Source organism: Mauremys reevesii, unplaced genomic scaffold, assembly GCF_016161935.1.
Source record: "Mauremys reevesii isolate NIE-2019 unplaced genomic scaffold, ASM1616193v1 Contig23, whole genome shotgun sequence".
NCBI classification, from domain to species: domain Eukaryota; kingdom Metazoa; phylum Chordata; order Testudines; family Geoemydidae; genus Mauremys; species Mauremys reevesii.
Genome location: NW_024100833.1, coordinates 430,876 through 448,608, shown reverse-complemented (window position 1 = coordinate 448,608; position 17,733 = coordinate 430,876).

The window sequence follows — 17,733 nt, the reverse complement described above, 5'->3', positions numbered from 1 at the left end:
CCACAAACCGAGACGCCCACAATTACTGGAGACCTCTGCAAACGTTGGCCTCAATCATGCTGGATCCCTTGTGTTGGGGGAGCATGTAGGGCCCCCGCCATGATCAGGGCCCCTTTGTGCCAGGCGGTGCATAAACACAGAGTGAAGAGACAGTCCCTGCCCCTGGGAGCTCAGTGAGGAAAGTGAATCTGTCTGTGCCTCAGTTTCCCGCTCTGTAGAATGAGAGGCTGACTCCCTTCTTGTGTGCGGCTCGGGGCCTGTGGTGCTGGGCGGTGCCGGGCAACAGAGACCAGCCTGTGAGTCGCTCTGTGCTCAGGGGGCTGGATGCAGTGAATGCCACACACGGCATATGAGGATCCCAAGCACTAGGGAGCTGCGGCTCCGTGTCTGTGGGGCTGGGAGCCCAGCTCGCAGGGCCGGGATTCTGGGTGGGGGGAGCTCTGGGATCTGGGAGAGAATCTCTGCCCCGGGGGCCCTGGATCTGCCCGTGGGTGGAGCTGGGCGAGGAGGCTGGGGCTCGGTGAGTGCCCGGGTCTGGCTCTCATGGCCTGTCTCCTGTGTGCAGATCCCAGCTTACCCAGACCCAACATCTCTCTGAGCCTCACTGGGGTCATGGCCCCAGGGGCAGACGTCACCATCCGGTGTGAGGGGCAGCGCCGGGACTTGAGGTTCTTCCTGCACGAGCCTGGAGACCTGAATCCGCAGCGACACATGGACCCTTCTGGGGACGTGGCCGAGTTCCGCATCCCCAGCGTGGGCCGGCAGCACAGAGGGAACTACAGCTGCAGCTACCGGCCCCGGTCAGAGCCCTTTGTCTCCTCGCAGCCCAGTGACCCCGTGCAGCTGGTGGTAGCAGGTGAGGGGTCCAGCTCCACGTCCCTGCTCCCAGCCAGACCCTCGTGGGGGGCTCCATGCTGCTAGGACGCTCAGAGCCAGGCTGTGCCCTAAGCCCTGGGCCCAGCAGAGGGGACGCCCGGCCGGGGAGTGGGGACGACGTCGGTGGGGGGTGTAATAGTCCAGGGAAAGCTCTGCCTTCCCTGGCTGGAGCCGCTGCTGAGGGACGCTGGGCTGTGGTTGGCCAGCTGGCCGGGGCCTGGGGCTGGGGTCACCCGGGCTGGCTGGCGCCGCTGGGGCTGTTTGGCATGGCATGACTGGGGCTCGGCTTCATTGGGCGGCTGTGGCTGAACCGGGACTGGGCTGGGTCTGGCCAGCCGGCCGGAGGCTGGGGTCACTCGGGCTCGCTGGCATGACTGGGGCTGCTCGGGCTGGCCAGGCTGGGGCTGGGCTCAGTTGGCTGGGGCTCAGGTCGGATGTCTGGCTGCGGCTGACCCCGGACTGGGCTGGCTCTGGCCAGCCGGCCGGGGGCTGGGGTCACTCGGGCTCGCTGGCATGACTGGGGCTGCTCGGGCTGGCCAGGCTGGGGCTGGGCTCAGTTGGCTGGGGCTCAGGTCGGATGTCTGGCTGCGGCTGACCCCGGACTGGGGCTGTGCCGGGGGTCCTCTGGCGGTGGGGGTGGGGGGCTGTCTCGGGGTTCCGGCCAGCCTGGGGGTTCTCTGGCCGGGGGAGGTGGTGGCGAGGGGCACTCAGGGCTCCTGCCACTAGAAGGGGGGCCTTGTGCAGTGTGTGTGTGTGTTGGGGGGGGAGGCTGCAGGGCCAGCCTCCCGGAAAGGGGGGTCCACCCACCGCCCATGGGGGATGGAGTCACTGGGGGGAGCAGCAGCCACTGGAGATTTCAGTCTGAGGATTGCGAGATCCCTGGCTCCAGGGGAAGCTGCAGAGCAGGGGGCCTTTCCTAGGGGGATACTCCCCATCTCGGGGGACACACAGAGCTTTTGGGGCCTAGGGGCTGTCCAGCCAGCCCTCCCCACTCCCCTGGAGGCCCAGCACTCAATGGGGAGCTGTGCTGGGTGGCGGCCGGTGGCTGGGTCACCGTGTTGGCCCCTCCCTGCCGAGCAGTAGTTTCCCCAGCATTTGAAATTAGGGGGGTGTTCGAATTTACAGCGGGGGTGTCAGGACCAATGAGATATATAAAAGAGATATGAATAAAGTAAATGTTTTGTTAGGATTATGCAAATTTAACATAAGAATAATTCAAGTTACACCAAAACACATAACAGGTCTAGATTTCTAAAAAAATATACATTTTTTAAAAAAGTATTTAATTTAAATTGACTTTTGTAAAGTAAGCCATCATGGGGTAAGAGGAAAGTCCTCTCATGGATCAGTAACTGGTTAAAAGGTGGGAAACAAAGGGTAGGAATAAATTATCAGTTTTCAGAATGGAGAGAGATAAATAGTGGTATCCCTGAGGGGTCGGTACTGAGACCAGTGCTGTTCAACATATTCATAAATGATCTGGAAAAATGGGTAAACAGTGAGGTGGCAACATTTGCAGATGATACAAAACTACTCAAGATAGTTAAGTCCCAGGCAGACTAGGAAGAGCTATAAAGGGATCTCACAAAACTGGGTGACTGGGCAACAAAATGGCAAATTAAATTCAGTGTTGATAAATGCAAAGTAATGCACATTGGAAAGCAATCTCAACTATACATACAAAATGATGGCATCTGAATTAGCTGTTAACACTCAAGGAAGAGATCTTGGAGTATTGTGGATAGGTCTCTGAAAACATCCACTCCATGTGCAGCAACAGTCACAAAAGCAAACAATGTTGGGAATCATTAAGAAAGGGATAGATAATAAGACAGAAAATATCATATTGTGTCTATATAAATCCATGGTACGTGCACACCTTGAATAGTGTGTGTAGATCTGGTCACCCATCCTAAAAAATATGTATTGGAATTGGAAAAGGTACAGAGATGGGCAACTAAAATGATGAGGGGTATGAAACAGGAGAGATTAAAGTGACTGGGAATTTTCAGTTTAGAAAAGAGATGACTAATGGGGATATGATAGAGGTCTACAAAATCTTGACTGGTGCGAAGAAAGTGAATAAGGAAATTTTATTTAATCCTTCACATAACACAAGAACTAGCAGTCACCCAATGAAATTAATAGGCAGCAGATTTTTAAAAAATGAAATGAAGTATTTCTTCACACAATATAAAGTCAACCCAGGGAACTCTTTGCCAGGGGATGCTGTGAAGACCAAAACTATAACAGGATTTTAAAAAGAACTAGATAAATTCCTGGAGAACAGGTCCATCTGTGGCTATTAGCCAGGATGAGAGGGATGCAACGCCATGCTCTGAGTGTCCCTAGCCTGTTTGCCAGAAGCTGGGAATGGGCAACAGGGGATGGATCACTTGATGATTCCCTGTTCTATTCATTCCCTCTGAAGCACCTGGCCTTGACCACTGTTGTAAGACAGGGTACTGGGCTATATGGACCATGGGTCTGACCCAGTATGACCATTCTTATGTAAAAATTAATTATAATAAAAATGTTTAGTACAGAAACTCCCCAACATAATGACCTCCCAAGATAGCAACAATGTGAGATAACGACCTTGGCAAATACTGCATTTTAAAAATCTTGGCCTACTGGGAAACATTTATATAAGTTTCCATTCCCAGTCACAAATCTAGCATTCTGGAGCAAAGTGACTAAAATATAGTCCAACTAACAAATGTTTATTTAACGTGCCCCTCACTTTTCCCTCCACCGCACTCCACTCATCGGTGTTGTCCTTGGTCAGTGGAGACTCAGAGTTCAGAGGTGCTTTCACGTGAGTACACCTTCCAGGTGGGGGACAAAAAGGCACAGTTCGCTCTGGCCACGGCTGTTCGTTGTGCCACCGTTCACTCCACCGCTCTGTTGCCAATGGCCCTGCACAGTCACCTTCTGCTGTCACCTACCACTGTGACCTCTGCGAGTTGGTCTCTTGAGGTTCCACCAGCTCTCAGTGATTTCAGCTGAGCTCTCAGTGCGGGAACCTCGCTGCTAGTGCAGTCTGGGCTGTCTCTTACACAAAAACACTGTACCCACAGGAACACTGTCCCCACAACAGGACTAAGCACTTAGACCTGATTGTCAGTGATTTCGGCTACAGTGGTCACTTAACAGAACAAAAGACTATCTATGGAGCCTAATCAGCTCTGTCTTTAAACAATGGAGAGGGACAGGTCCCCACCCTCTCTCTTGATGCCTTCAGATCATCACAGGCTAAGTACAGTTCTACTGCCCTTTACTCATACAATAAGAACAACATTTCATCCCCCCTGCCCCCCACATTCAAGTGGTTTGTAACCCAACCCCAGCCAAAATCTATCACTTGGACAACACAGCTCAGTTTGCTGGATACCTAGGTAGACTAGGTGTGAATGTAAATATAATCTGGCCCTGAAGCCTTAGCCCCCAGCTCATCACTAGCTGTCAGGGAGAGCTCATTTAGACTTTGCTTACAAATCATCATTTGAAATTATTAGGTTGGCCAACATCACCGAAATGAATGCACTGACATCATAAAAAACAGCTGTATAAGGAAGCAAGGAAGCTAGTCTATGTTCATACTTTTCAAATCTATTATACTTTTTCAGATACACATATTTTATCATACACTGTATACGCTTTTAAAGTGTGTATTAATGTTTCAGTTTAAATTCAGATTTCCAAACAGTCACTAAATTGGTATGTAACTAACTCACAAAACTGGGGGTGTTGGGAAAATTCAGGGGGGGTGTAGGGAAATCACTGCTGCCGAGGGTCTGTGTCTCACGGCCTGTCTCCTTCTGCTCCCAGAGCCCACTCTGCCCAAGCCCTCCATCAGCCCCAGCGAGGTGGTCTCCCTGGGGGGATCTGTGTCCGTCCTGTGTCAGGGGCTGCACTCAGGCGTGCGGTTTGTGCTGAATAAAGGGGGACGCCATGTTGCACACGTGGATACGGAGAAGTCGCAGTTTGTGTTTCCCATCAACAACGTGCAGCGGGAGCAGGGCGGGAACTACAGCTGCTCCCATCACAGCAGATCGGAGCCGTTGACCAGGTGGAGCGACCCCGTGGAGCTGGTGGTAGCAGGTGAGGAGCCCGGCTCGGCGTCCCTGTTCCCAGCCCCACCCCCAGCCAGACCCTCACGGGGGGTCTCAGAGCAAGTCTGGGCTGTCAGTATTAGCGCCCTCTGGCTTGATACAGCCCCGTTTGGCCTCCTCCTCCTCCTCCTGGCCTTCCTCTGCTACAGGAAATCCCTAGGAAGTGAGTGCCCCGCCCAGCGAGGGAAGGGTTAAACCCGCTGCTAAGCCGGGCTGGGAAGGGGTCACGGCTTGGATGGGAGATGGGGAAGGAAACCCAGGGGGTGGGGCAGGGGCCCAGCAGGGGGCGTCTCCCCTGGCAGGGAGAGCTGGACCCAAAGCCCCTGGGCAGCACTAGGGGGCGCTGGGCTGCAGGAGCGGGGACCTGTTTCTATGGTATCCAGGCTCATCAGCTGGAGGGGGGTTGGGGGCAGGGGCTCTTTCCTGCCCCCCCCCCCCCGTCCCAGCTGCCCTGTAGGGCTGAGGGGCAGCGCTGATACATGGGGATCCAGGTCGACTCATGGACAAATCTGCTTCGTGTCTCTGCAGGATAAGGACCAGCCCCGAGACAGAGCTGATGAGACCCCAGCTCCGCTCCCCACCCTGATCTACCTGCCCTGGAATTCAGGACTCCTGGGTTCTCTCCCCGGCTCGGGATGGGAAGTGGTGTCTAGTGGTTACAACAGGGGGGTGAGGAGGTTTTAATGTTGTACTTTTTAGTTATTTTCCTAATGATAGGTTGATTCTCATTAGTTGATAACCATGAAAACGGTTGATTTGCAACTCAATAGAGTCTTTACGCTAAATCTGGTGCTTTTTCTGTTGCTAACCATGATGGCAAACTATAGCTGTGCACATTGATTTCAGCAGTTCTATGGAGTAATTTACATTTCTTCTGTCTAATTTTTACATTTTGATTATGTTGGAAAATGGCAAATGATTCATTTATTTCCTAGATGATGATGATGATGGTTTTTTACTTCTGATTTGTCCAAGCTCTGTTTGGATGGAAATTCAAATGCACAGAAACAGCATTTTCAATCTGCTTATTAATTAAATAAAATTACTTTAAATCTGCTGAATAGATAATAACAAAAAAGTTACCGAAACGTAGTTTTCATTTAAACCTAACTGATGTAAGGTGGTATCTGCAATTAGTGGCATGAACTGATTGTTTCTGGTCATCGTATCGCTCAGATATTAGAACTAATAGATCTGATCCCCCCATGTGTAGTATTTATTCATAGACTAGAAGTGGAAAAGAAGCTTTCCTGCTTTCTCAACTCCCAGTCAGTATCTGAAATTTGAATGAACGTGTCATTGAGCTGAACTAGCTGAATACACTGAAATGAAGAAAATATTCGTTCTGGGGCTTGCAGAAGAGGCTACTGATGTCAAAAGCTGGTTTTACCATTTCAACACACTCTGGTTCCAGGTGCTCAGCCACCAACTTCCGCAAATTCAGCCGTTTGACTTCCATTAAAACTGGGCAGCAAACATGGACTAAACCAGAGCAAGTTTAGGCATTAACACGGGTTGTCAGAATTTCCAATTTAATCCCCAATAGCCTCGTTTAAAAAAAAAAAGAAACCCCACCCAGTGCAAAGGCTTGGGGGAGTCGGGGGTAACGGAGGAACTGAGGGAGAGGGAAGGAGCCTGGGAGTGAACCTGGAAGGTGTTGGGTGTGGGTGAGAGAAGGGTTTTTTTGTGGGGGAGGTTGTTAGGGAGCTGGGAAGCCTCCCCCATGCAGACCTCAAGTCTCTCCCATTACGTCAGGCACATCAGCCCCTTTCTGCACATCCCCATGGGTCTCTGCAGCCCCCATCCCCAGACTCAATGCTGTCACCCCACTAGCTCCTGAGCCCCAGTCTGTGACCCCCCAGCAGCCCTGGGTGCCCCACTCTGCCCTAACCGGGCTCTGCGGCAGGTGCTGTGATGAACTTCTGTTCCTGGGGGGATTCTGCAGCATGGGGCAGGCAGAGAATTTTTTTCCCCACAGAAAATACATTGTGCCCCAGAAGCGCTGCAGTTCCGCCTCTTCCCACCAGGGGCCGCTGTGGCGCCAGAACAGCGGGCTGTGTTCGTGCTGCTGGGTGTTCTGGCGCCACAGCGGCTTCTGGTGGGTGAAAGGCGGAACTGCAGCACTTGGGCAGACAACCCAGGAGTCCTTGTGGCACCTTAGGGCTGGTCTACACTGGGGGGAGGGGATCGATCTAAGAATGAGAATAGCGTAGCTGAAGTCGACGTATCTCGACTTACCTCCCGTCCTCACAGCGTGGAATCGATGGTTGCGGCTTCCCCATCAACTCCGCTTCTGCCTATGGCTCTGGTGGAGCTCCGGAGTTGACGGGGAGTGCGTTTGGGGCTCGATTTATCGCGTCCAGACGAGTGGAAAATACAGGAGCAGATATAAATACGTGAAAGGATGGGGGTTGCTTTACCAAAGTGTGAGATCAGTCTAACGAGACAAATCAACTAACAGCAGAATACCAAGAGAGGAAAAATAACTTTTGAAGTGGTAAGAGAGTGGCCCACTACGGACAGTTGACAAGAGGGTGTGAGTAACAGTAGGGGGAAATTAGAATTGGGGAAATTAGGTTTAGGTTTTGTAATGACCCAACCACTCCCAGTCTTTATTGAGGCCTAATCTGATGGTGTCCAGTTTGCAAATTAATTCCAGTTCTGCAGCTTCAAGTTGGAGTCTGTTTCTGAAGTTTTTTTGTTGAAGAATTGTCACTTTTAGGTCTGTTATTGAGTGACCAGGGAGATTGAAGTGTTCTCCTACTGGTGTTTGAATGTTATGATGTCACATTTGTGTCCATTTATTCTTCTGCGTAGAGAAAAATGTATGAAATGGGCAGAATGGATTATATGCAGGGAAAAAACAAAATTATGTGGGACAGATGAATTTATCGCGTCCAGACGAGTGGAAAATACAGGAGCAGATATAAATACGTGAAAGGATGGGGGTTGCTTTACCAAAAGTGTGAGATCAGTCTAACGAGACAAATCAACTAACAGCAGAATACCAAGAGAGGAAAAATAACTTTTGAAGTGGTAAGAGAGTGGCCCACTACGGACAGTTGACAAGAGGGTGTGAGTAACAGTAGGGGGAAATTAGAATTGGGGAAATTAGGTTTAGGTTTTGTAATGACCCAACCACTCCCAGTCTTTATTGAGGCCTAATCTGATGGTGTCCAGTTTGCAAATTAATTCCAGTTCTGCAGCTTCAAGTTGGAGTCTGTTTCTGAAGTTTTTTTGTTGAAGAATTGCCACTTTTAGGTCTGTTATTGAGTGACCAGGGAGATTGAAGTGTTCTCCTACTGGTGTTTGAATGTTATGATTCCTGATGTCACATTTGTGTCCATTTATTCTTCTGCGTAGAGAAAAATGTATGAAATGGGCAGAATGGATTATATGCAGGGAAAAAACAAAATTATGTGGGACAGATGAATTCTACGTGTCCACAGATGTGCAGAATTCCCCCAGGAGTAACTGTGTGTGTGTGTGTGTGTGTGTGTGTGTGTGTGTGTGTGTGTCCCTGCTGCCCCCTGCTGGAGGGGCTGGGCCCTGCTCTGCGTGTCAATCACATGGGTCCTGTGCCTGAGTGCAGTGGTTTTCAAAGTTTGGGTTGCGACCCCGTACTGGGTCGGGGAATGCCAGGCACCGGGTCGCCTTGCTCAGCACCCATGGATCCTGGCGGCCGGCCAGTAAAAAGTACTAATAAAACTACGAATAAAGCTATTAGTCCCTACCCAGCAGCAGGTCCGTCTCTCAGGCAGGGGGTCTACAGGGCCCCGTGTGCTGCCCCCACCCTGAGCACCAGCTCCACACTCCCATTGGCCAGTTCCTGTGGGTGAGAGCCACGAGGAGCTGCTTGTGCACCTCCGCCTAGGATCCAGACCTGCTGGCCGCTTCCGGGGATGCAGCGCGGTCCGCGGTGCCAGGACAGGTGGGAAACCTGCCTCTGCATCCCGGCTGCGCCACTGACCGGGAGCAGCTGGAAGTAAGCCTGCGCCCCAACCCCATGTCCCAATCTCCCGCCCCAGCCCTGAGCTCCCTCAAACCTGGAGCCCCTTCCTGACCCCCGACCCCCTCATCCCCGGCCCCACCCCAGAGCCTGCACCCCCAGCCCAGAGCCCTGACCCCCTCCCACACCCTAACCCCCTGCCCCAGCGCAGAGCCTCCTCCCAAACCCCTTACCCCTCAGCCCCAATTCCATTGGGTTGTGAGCATCAACAAATTTCTTCACCTGGGTCACTAGAAAAAAAGTTTGAAAACCACTGCTCTAGTGGACCAAGTACCAGGCTGAGCCTAAGGACTCCTGGGTTCTATGCCCAGGTCTGGACTTTGACCAGGTCCCCTCACTCGGTGCCTCAGTTTCCCCACCTGTGCAATTGGAGAGTGCATCCTCGGTTTGAAACCAGCCCCGGCCCCCGGCCTGTGTAACACTGGCGAGGGAGAGAGTTTCCAACCCCCTGAGCCCTCTGGGCCTGTGAGACCCTCTGCACAGAGCAGCAGGGAACAGGAGTTTGGGGGACAGGCCGAGGTGGGGGGAGGGATTAGTGGGGAGATGGGCTGAGATCAGGGAGGGAGCGGGGAAAGGAATTTGAGGGGAGATATGGGGCGGGTGGGTGCTGGAGGGCAACAGGACGGGTGTTTGAGGAAACAGGAGAGGGGACGGAGGTGGAAGGAGAATGGGGCGAGCGGGACAGGGGATGGGGATGGGCTCCCCTCACAGAATTGGCGTTGCTGCGGGGCTGGAGCACCCTGGGGAAAAATTAGTGGGTGCTCCCAGCAGCCAGCTCCCTCCGCCAACAGCTGTTTGGCGGCACTTAGGACTTTCCAGGAGGGAGAGGAGTGGGGACATGGCTCGCTCAGGGGAGGAGGCGGTAAAGAGGCAGGGCCAGCCTGGGAATCTGGGGGAAGGGGGTGGAATTGGGGCAGGGCAAGGGTGGGGCAGGGGCAGGGGTTTAAGCACCCACAGGGCAGAGGGGAAGTCGGCACCTATGGCCGGCGGATGGGGTGTGTGTGGAGGATTTGTTTTCCGGACAAAACTCCAGCTGAGCTGGGGCACCTCTGGTTGGCTGTGGGGGGACAGAGCCAGGGGCAGGTGACCCCTCCCCATTGCCCCCCATGGCTATGGGGCAGATTCACCCTGAACTGCTCACAAGGCGGGACCCAGGTGCCCCCAGCTTCCATTGTCCCCCTTCCCCACCACTGCCCTGCCCCCATAGCTCCTACCCTCAGCCCCACCTCCCAATGTTCCCCCACATTCTCCCACCCCCCCAAATACCCGGCCCCCCACGGCCCCTCCCCCCCCCCGTCGGCGCCCTTTCCCCGAGGGCCGCCGGGGGTAGGGGGACCAGACAGCAAAAGTGAAAAATCAGGACAGGGGGTGGAGGATAATAGGAGCCTATGTAAGAAAAAGACCCCCAAACTTGGGACATCTGGTCACCCTAGGGGCGCCAAGCCCCCTGGGGATGCTGGGAGATGGCTGCCATCTTAACTGAGCAGGGGGATGGGCAATTGAGAGGAAACGGGAAGGGACGGGGTGTGAGGAGGGATGGGCTGTGGGAGCAGGCTGGGGGATTCGAAGGGGATAGACGAGGGGCAGGATGGGAGACGGGGGCAGGCAGGGGTGGGGGGTGTTAGTTGCGGGTGACAGGCTGGTGTAAGAATAAGGCCTTCGTCTGCAGCCATTAGCTGAGAAGCAGGAAGTCACATCCTCACACTCCATCGAAATGACAATAAAACAATGTCATGCCCGGCTGCTAAGAAGGATTCCCCCGTCCTAATGGCCCCACCATCACCAGATAGAGAAACAGATCTGGAGATGGTTAAAGAAAACTTGGTTTGATAACATCCGGTCTGGCAAGAAATCACTTCTCAGTGGTTGTGGTTGTGAAATCCTCATTGCTTGGTTTGTCATTATGGTCCCCACTTCCCCATTGTTTGTCTGTACGGTCTCGGTCTGGTTCTTGAATTGTTTCTGGCTGTGACATAATTAACTCTGCCACATGTAAATGAATTGAGGTGGTGGGGAAGGATTGGTTAAAGAATTTTGTTACACTGTGTTAGGATTTGTTAATTAAAATTTGAGTATAATCATTGGTTAAGGTACAGGCTAAAAAGGGTTTGAGTTTCACCATATAAACTGGGGAAGGGGTTGGAATGGGGGCAGGGAAGCGGTGGAGTGGGGGCGGGGGCACAAGCACCCACCAGCACTGGGTAAAGTCGGTGCCTATGGGTGTGGGGCTGGGTGGCTGCGGGCAGCGGGTGCAGCGGGGACTGGAGATGGGGCCGGAGGTGCGACAGGGGCTGGCTGGGGCAGGGCACGGGGCAGGGCCTGGCTGCGGGTAGGGCAGGGGGTGTGGCAGGGGCTGGAGACAGGGGCTGGCTGTGGGCTGGGGCTGGTGACAGGGGCTGGCTGCGGGAAGGGCAGGGGGTGCGGCAGGGGCTGGAGATAGGGGCTGGCTGCGGGCAGGGGGTGCGGGCAGGGCGTGCGGCAGGGGCTGGCTGCGGGTAGGGCAGGGGGTGTGGCAGGGCTGGAGACAGGGGCTGGCTGTGGGCAGGGGTGCGCCAGGGGCTGGCTGGGGGCAGGGCAGGGGTGGGGCAGGGGCTGGCGCCAGGGGCTGGCTGCGGGCAGGGCAGGGGGTGTGGCAGGGGCTGGATACAGGGGCTGGCTGCGGGCAGGGGGTGTGGCAGGGGCTGGCGACGGGCTGGCTGTGGGCTGGGTGCGTGGCTGGGGCTGGATACTGGGGCTGGCTGTGGGCAGGGGGTGCGGCAGGGCTGGCTGCAGGCAGGGTGGAGGGCATCATGGGAGAGCAGCTGGGGCAGCAGCACACGGAGCAGCCCGAGCCGAGCAGCAGGACTCAGCCCAGGCCCAGCAGAGCAGCCGGGACCCGCTGGGCAGCAGCAGCGGAGCCCCAGGGCCGGGAGCAGCACAGGAGGGGGCCCGTGCCCAGGGCCAGACATCACTTCCTGGCCGGCCGGAGCCCATCACAGCCGCAGCGCCTCTCCCACGGGCGGGAAGCAGGTTACACGTTTAGCCGGGGCCGGGCGAGCATCCCAGACACTCTCGGCTTCCCAGGCCTCCCTATTTTCCCGGACACGTTCGGCTTTTTGGAAATTCCTCCCGGACGGCGACTTGAGAACCAAAAGGCCGGACGTGTCCGTGACAATACGGACGTCTGGTAACCCTGGCAGCCTGGTTTGGGTGACTGTAGCAGGGGGCTCACCCTGCTCCTGCCTTGAAGGGCTTAAACCAGCCCTGGGGGAAGGTTGTAGCTGGGGCAAGAAGCCTGGGCTGATTGGGGGAAGCAGGCTCAGCTGGGCCATGCCCCAATCAGGCCCAGCTGGCCCCTATAAGAGGCTGGGAGGCAGAAACCCACTCAGTTTCTCTCTGCCTGTAGAGGGAGATGGGCCTGGCCACAGGGTACCTGAGTGGAGCAGGGCTGGGGACAGGCAGAGGAGCTGGGGAGCTCCAGCCTGGAAAGCCCCAGGCTGCGGCCTAGCATTGGGCTAACAGGTCCTGGGGGTTGCAGGGGGCAGCCTGGGGTAGGCCAAGGCAGCAGGTCCAAACCCCCCTTGCCAGTGCTGAGTGGCTGATACTGCAGCCTGCCCCAGGGCGCGGGGCTAGACAGTCACTGGCAGTAGCCAGATACTGAGGCAATGTGGGGATAGAGGGTGGGGGTTCCCCAGGGAGGGGAGACCCTGAGACTGAGGGGTTACTGCCAGGGGGCAAGTATCAGAGGGGTAGCCGTGTTAGTCTGGATCTGTAAAAGCAACAAAGAATCCTGTGGCACCTTATAGACTAACAGACGTTCTGCAGCATGAGCTTTCGTGGGTGAATACCCACTTCTTCAGATGCAAGTTTACAAGGGGGCAGCACCCCATGTAAAAGGGCACTGGGTCCAGAGAGGGACATGGGGGGCCAGAGGATGGGCGGATCACCGGCCTGCAGAGGGCGCTCCAGAGCTGGAACAAGCTAATTCCCAGGAGTCACCAGCAGGAGGCGCCGCAGGGGTGAGTCTGAACCTCTACATGGATATTACTGTGTAAGGCTCTTTCACTGGTAAAAGATCCTGCACTATACACCTGGAGCCATATGGATTGGGGAAAGGGTGTGGGTACTTTAATTGACCAGGTTAGTTACACCCTGAACCCTATGGAGTGGGTACGGGTAGGTGCTTTTTGCCTGGAGCCCTATGAACTGGGAAAAGGTGGGGTGACCTAATCTGTGCAGGTAACATCCCACGCCCAGCTGCACACTTGGGGGGGGGGGGGAGGCTCTGCATTGATGGGGCCACTCAGAGCCAGGCTCTGCCCTGGGCCCAGCAGAGAGTCCACCTTCCACATAAGGAGACCCTCCAGGGGCCCCGCAGAGAGTGTCTAAGGGTCGCTCCCAATTGCTCAACAGCCAGAACCTGCCACTCAGGCCTCCAGCTGCACATTGGCCCGAGAGGGACTCCAGGAAATCTACACAGTCCTGGCCCAGCCGGATGTGAGGCAGGAGTTCAATAGGGACAGGGAGGGGGTGGAGTTGGGGCGGGGACTTTGGGGAAGGGGTTGGAATGGGGGCAGGGCAGGGGTGGAGTTGGGGTGGGGCCGGGGGCAGGATGGCATGAGCACCCACCAGCACCATGAGAAGTTGGCACCTATGGTCCCTGGTGAGAAGGACCCGGCTCCCCCAGGGGGAAATTCATCCTCTGGGCTTGAGAGACATAAATGGCATCTGGGCCTTGTCCTGGTGCACAGGAGTGATTCCCCACCCCAAGAACACCTACCACGGGACTGCACTGGCTTCCCCACCTTCCTAGTCTCCACTTGCCCCATCTTCCACACCCAGCTCCAGCCACTTCTGTCCATCCTGCCCTGACTGCCCCTGCTCCCCATTGTGCGTTCTTGGGGAGTCTGCTGTCCCTGCTGAGAGACAGGTACAGGACACTGCCAGGTGGGGAAGAACACAAGGGAATTGAGAACTCTGAGCAGGTAGGGAACCCAAATCAGCGTGACTAAGGAAGTGAAGATCAAAGAAACATGTGGGAAAGAAACTCTTGTGAACAGGTGTTAACACCTGTACGGGAAGCCAAACAGTAGAAGGCCTCAAGGGAAATCTGTCAGGAGCACAAGGCAGAGCAGCTTTGCAGAGCAACTTTTCAGCGTAATTGAGGCTAAAGTGGATTGTCCTGGGGTGGTGGCTGGGCACATTTCACGCCCTGGGATGGAGTCAGCTCTGCAGGGGAGCTGGACAGGGGATGTTCAGGTGAAGTCAGATGAGGGTCAGTGGAGCAGCTATAAGCAGAGCCCAGAAGATGACAGAGTGAAAAAGGATAAATATTTGTTGCCATTTATAAAAAATGTATTGCTTAAAAACCTTATGTGAAAAATATTTTTTTCCTCTCTCTTGGTGGCAAAATGGTAAAAAGGGAGCGAGGAGAAACCAAAACCGAACAACTTTAAAAAAAATTCTCTGAAAAAGTGAGGTTTTAAATGTAAATTTTCATTATTTTTTTAAATGTTCCAGTTTTGTTTTTACAAAACACTTTTTAAAAATTTTTTCTTCGTGAAAACAGAAACTCTGGAAAAAAGGAAAACATTTGACAAAAATTCTCACTCTGAAAACGACGTCCTTTTTAGATCACAACATGGTGGCAGCTCTACGCCAGGGTGCCCCTGGGGCTGTGGATCAGACCGAGCTGCTGGCACCCTTGGGTGGCAGCTGGGCCCTGCTTGGAGCTCAGACAAGGCCGCTCAGAAAGGGCCTGATGCAAAGGCCCTTTTAGTGTCAATGGAAAGACTCCAGTAACTTCACTGGTCTAGTGCAAACAGGAATTATTTGGGGGCAGTTCTCTGACCTGGGTTATACAGGGGGTGAGACTATGTGATCACAATGGTCCCTTCTGGCCTTAGAATCTAGGAATAAAACAAAGGCTCTGATACCACAATAAGAGGGTCCCCAGGGTGGTTACCCTAGCAACGCTAGAGCGGTTTAATTATACTGGTACAATTCCCTGTGTATACAGAAGCCCTGAGATAAACATCTCGTCCCATCAATCCTCTCCCTCCCCAGAACATCCCCGTCACTGGAGTATCTGAGACCCTCATGGTCATTAATGGGCTTTAGCCTCACACAGGTTCAGCCTGAAACACACACACAGGGACCCTGCTCACCCCAAATCCCCCCTCCCCTGGCACTGTCCTGTCCCAGCCTCCCCATAGCTCCTGCCCCCTCAGTCTCAGCCCCCTTCCCCTCACATTCTTGTTCCCTCCCTCCCCCTGCCCCACACGCTGCCTGTCCTATAATGATCCCCTTAGCCTCCCTCCCTGACGGGGACAAGCCAGGTGGGAGATGGAGGCTTTGGGGGAGGGGGAGCAGGCTGGGGGGGTCTTTCCCATGTAGCTCCCCACACACAGAAATGTGGGGGGCTGTATTTTTTACACACTAACTCCCTGTTTAGTTGGGGCAGCTCCAGTGGGGGGGATGGGGTGGGGGGGGAGGCAGTGACCCCCACTTCCATGGCCACGGGGAGGGATCAAGAGATGGGAATTGGGGGGGCACAGGCTGGGGTCAGGCTAGGGTCAGAGAAGCCGGAGGACTCATTCCCATGCTGCCATCACCCCACCCCAACAGTCCGGCCATCTTAGCCGGGGGGCAGCACGGCTGCCCTGTTGCCCCCTGGCAGGGCGGCCATGTTAACTGAGGGCAGCCAGGGGTCCCTTCCTTACAACAGGGATGTCGGGGGTGTGAGGGGACAGGGGGCGCAGGAGGAGAACAGGGGATGGGATGTGGGGGGCACAACAGGGGGTGAAGGGACACGGGATGGGGCAGCACTAGGAGGGCGGGGAGCTGAGTGGGGGGATGTGAGGGAGCAACAGGCTGGGGGGACAGCCAGGGACACGAGGGGACAGGGGTGCAGTTGAGGGGATGTGATTGTGGGAGGGGATGCAGGCCAGGGGCTATATGGGGGGGGCTGAGAGGCCCAATGGGTGAATGTCGGGGGTGGGGGATGAAGGGCAAATCAGCTGGGGAGCCAGAGCTGGGGAATCTGCCGGGGGGGGGCAGTTTCTCTTGAGCTCTGTCCCTGTGATCTTCCCCCTTCCCTTTCTGGGGAGCTGGTCGGCTTCCCTCCCCCCAGTGTCCCTTTCACAGCATTGGGGGGTCGGAGAGGGAAACTCGGCTCAGCCGTCGGCCCCTCTGAACTCTGCCCCGGGCCCTGAGCTGCGCAGACCCACGGCCCTGGGGGATGGGCTGGGGAAGGGACACGGGGCCTTTCACCTCCAGGGGGCTGGCTCTGATCTGTGCCCTTTTCTCTAAGCACCAGACCCCACCCCCCAACCAGAGCCAGGGAGAGAATCCAGGAGTCCTGGCTCCCAGCTACCCCCACCCCCAATCACTAGACCCCGTTTCCCTGCCAGAGCCGGGGTATATAACAGGGTAGGTGCCGGGCATCAGGTTCACGGAGAGTTTCACTGGCAGTAGCAGAAACAGGAAGCGAGCGCCAGCTCTGGGCAGACTTCCCCTTTCACGGCTTTATCGGCTGCTCCTTTAACAACTCAGGATCTAAATTTACCCATTTCTTGCACCCTCATGGGGGGCCGGAAACCACAACCCCTCCGAGCCTCCCACCCCTCTGGCCTATCTCTGTCCTATGCCACTCGGCTAAGAATAGATTCTGCAGCGAGGCTACATGAGAGGGAGGTTGAACAGGTCCCTCCACCCTCATGCCCCAGGGCAGGTGCCGGGGAAGAAAGGGGCTGAGCGCATCACGGGCTTCCCGGGGCTGCAGCCCCCGGCGCAGTTCCTAATTCTGCTCACACTCGGGCCTCAGGCTCGGTGGAGCTGGGCACCGGGGCATTGGTGGCAGCACTGAGAGGCCCCAACTGCCCCGTCATGGCATCTGTGCTCATCCTCCTCCTCCTCCTCCTCGGTGAGTATCGGAGACAGCCAGGGCTTGTGTCCATGGGGGGAATCTGAGACCAGTGTGTAGGATCCAGTTGCTCTGGGATCTTGTCTCTAATGAGCCGTCTCCTCTCCAGGCTGCTGGCTGGCCGGGCAGAGCTGGGTGTGGGGAGGTGAGCATCTGTAGGGAATGGGGCAGCTGGGGGAATTTCTGCATTAAGGACAAGGGATGTGGGTGGGGAGGGGGTGGGGGGCACCAGTCCCCCAAAGGGATGATCCTGTGTCATGGAGTGTGGGGGTGGGATTTCAGGGGAACCTATGCTGGAATCGAGTCACCCTGAACCCCCAGTGGGGCCAGATTGAGGGGTCCTGGCTCTGAACACGAGCCCTGCTGTATCCTGTGTTCCTGTTGTCCAATAAACCTTCTGTTTTACTGGCTGGCTGAGAGTCACTGAGAGTCCCAGGAAGAGGGGTGCAGGGCCGGACTCCCCCACACTCCGTGACAGGCTGTCAGACACGTGCTCCTTCCCACACCCAGAGCTGTGGACTGAGACCTCGCCCCACTCATTACAAGGATGGGAACCTGCTAGAACAACTCAGGGATTTTGTAAACATGTTTTCTTGGCGGGGGGGCTGTCCTGGGAGCCGCTTGCTCAAATGACCCAAATTTGGACCAGGAACCCAACAGGGTAGATCGCAATTCACCAGCTTACTGCACTGGGGGCAGGGCTGGGTTCTGATCTCAGCTCCTTGAAGTCAATCTGGAGTCACCTCTGATTGCAGCAGGGGCAGGGCTGAATTGACCCTGGCTAACTAAAGGAATCAGAGACTGGAAATCTCTTTTCCCCTCCTGTCTCT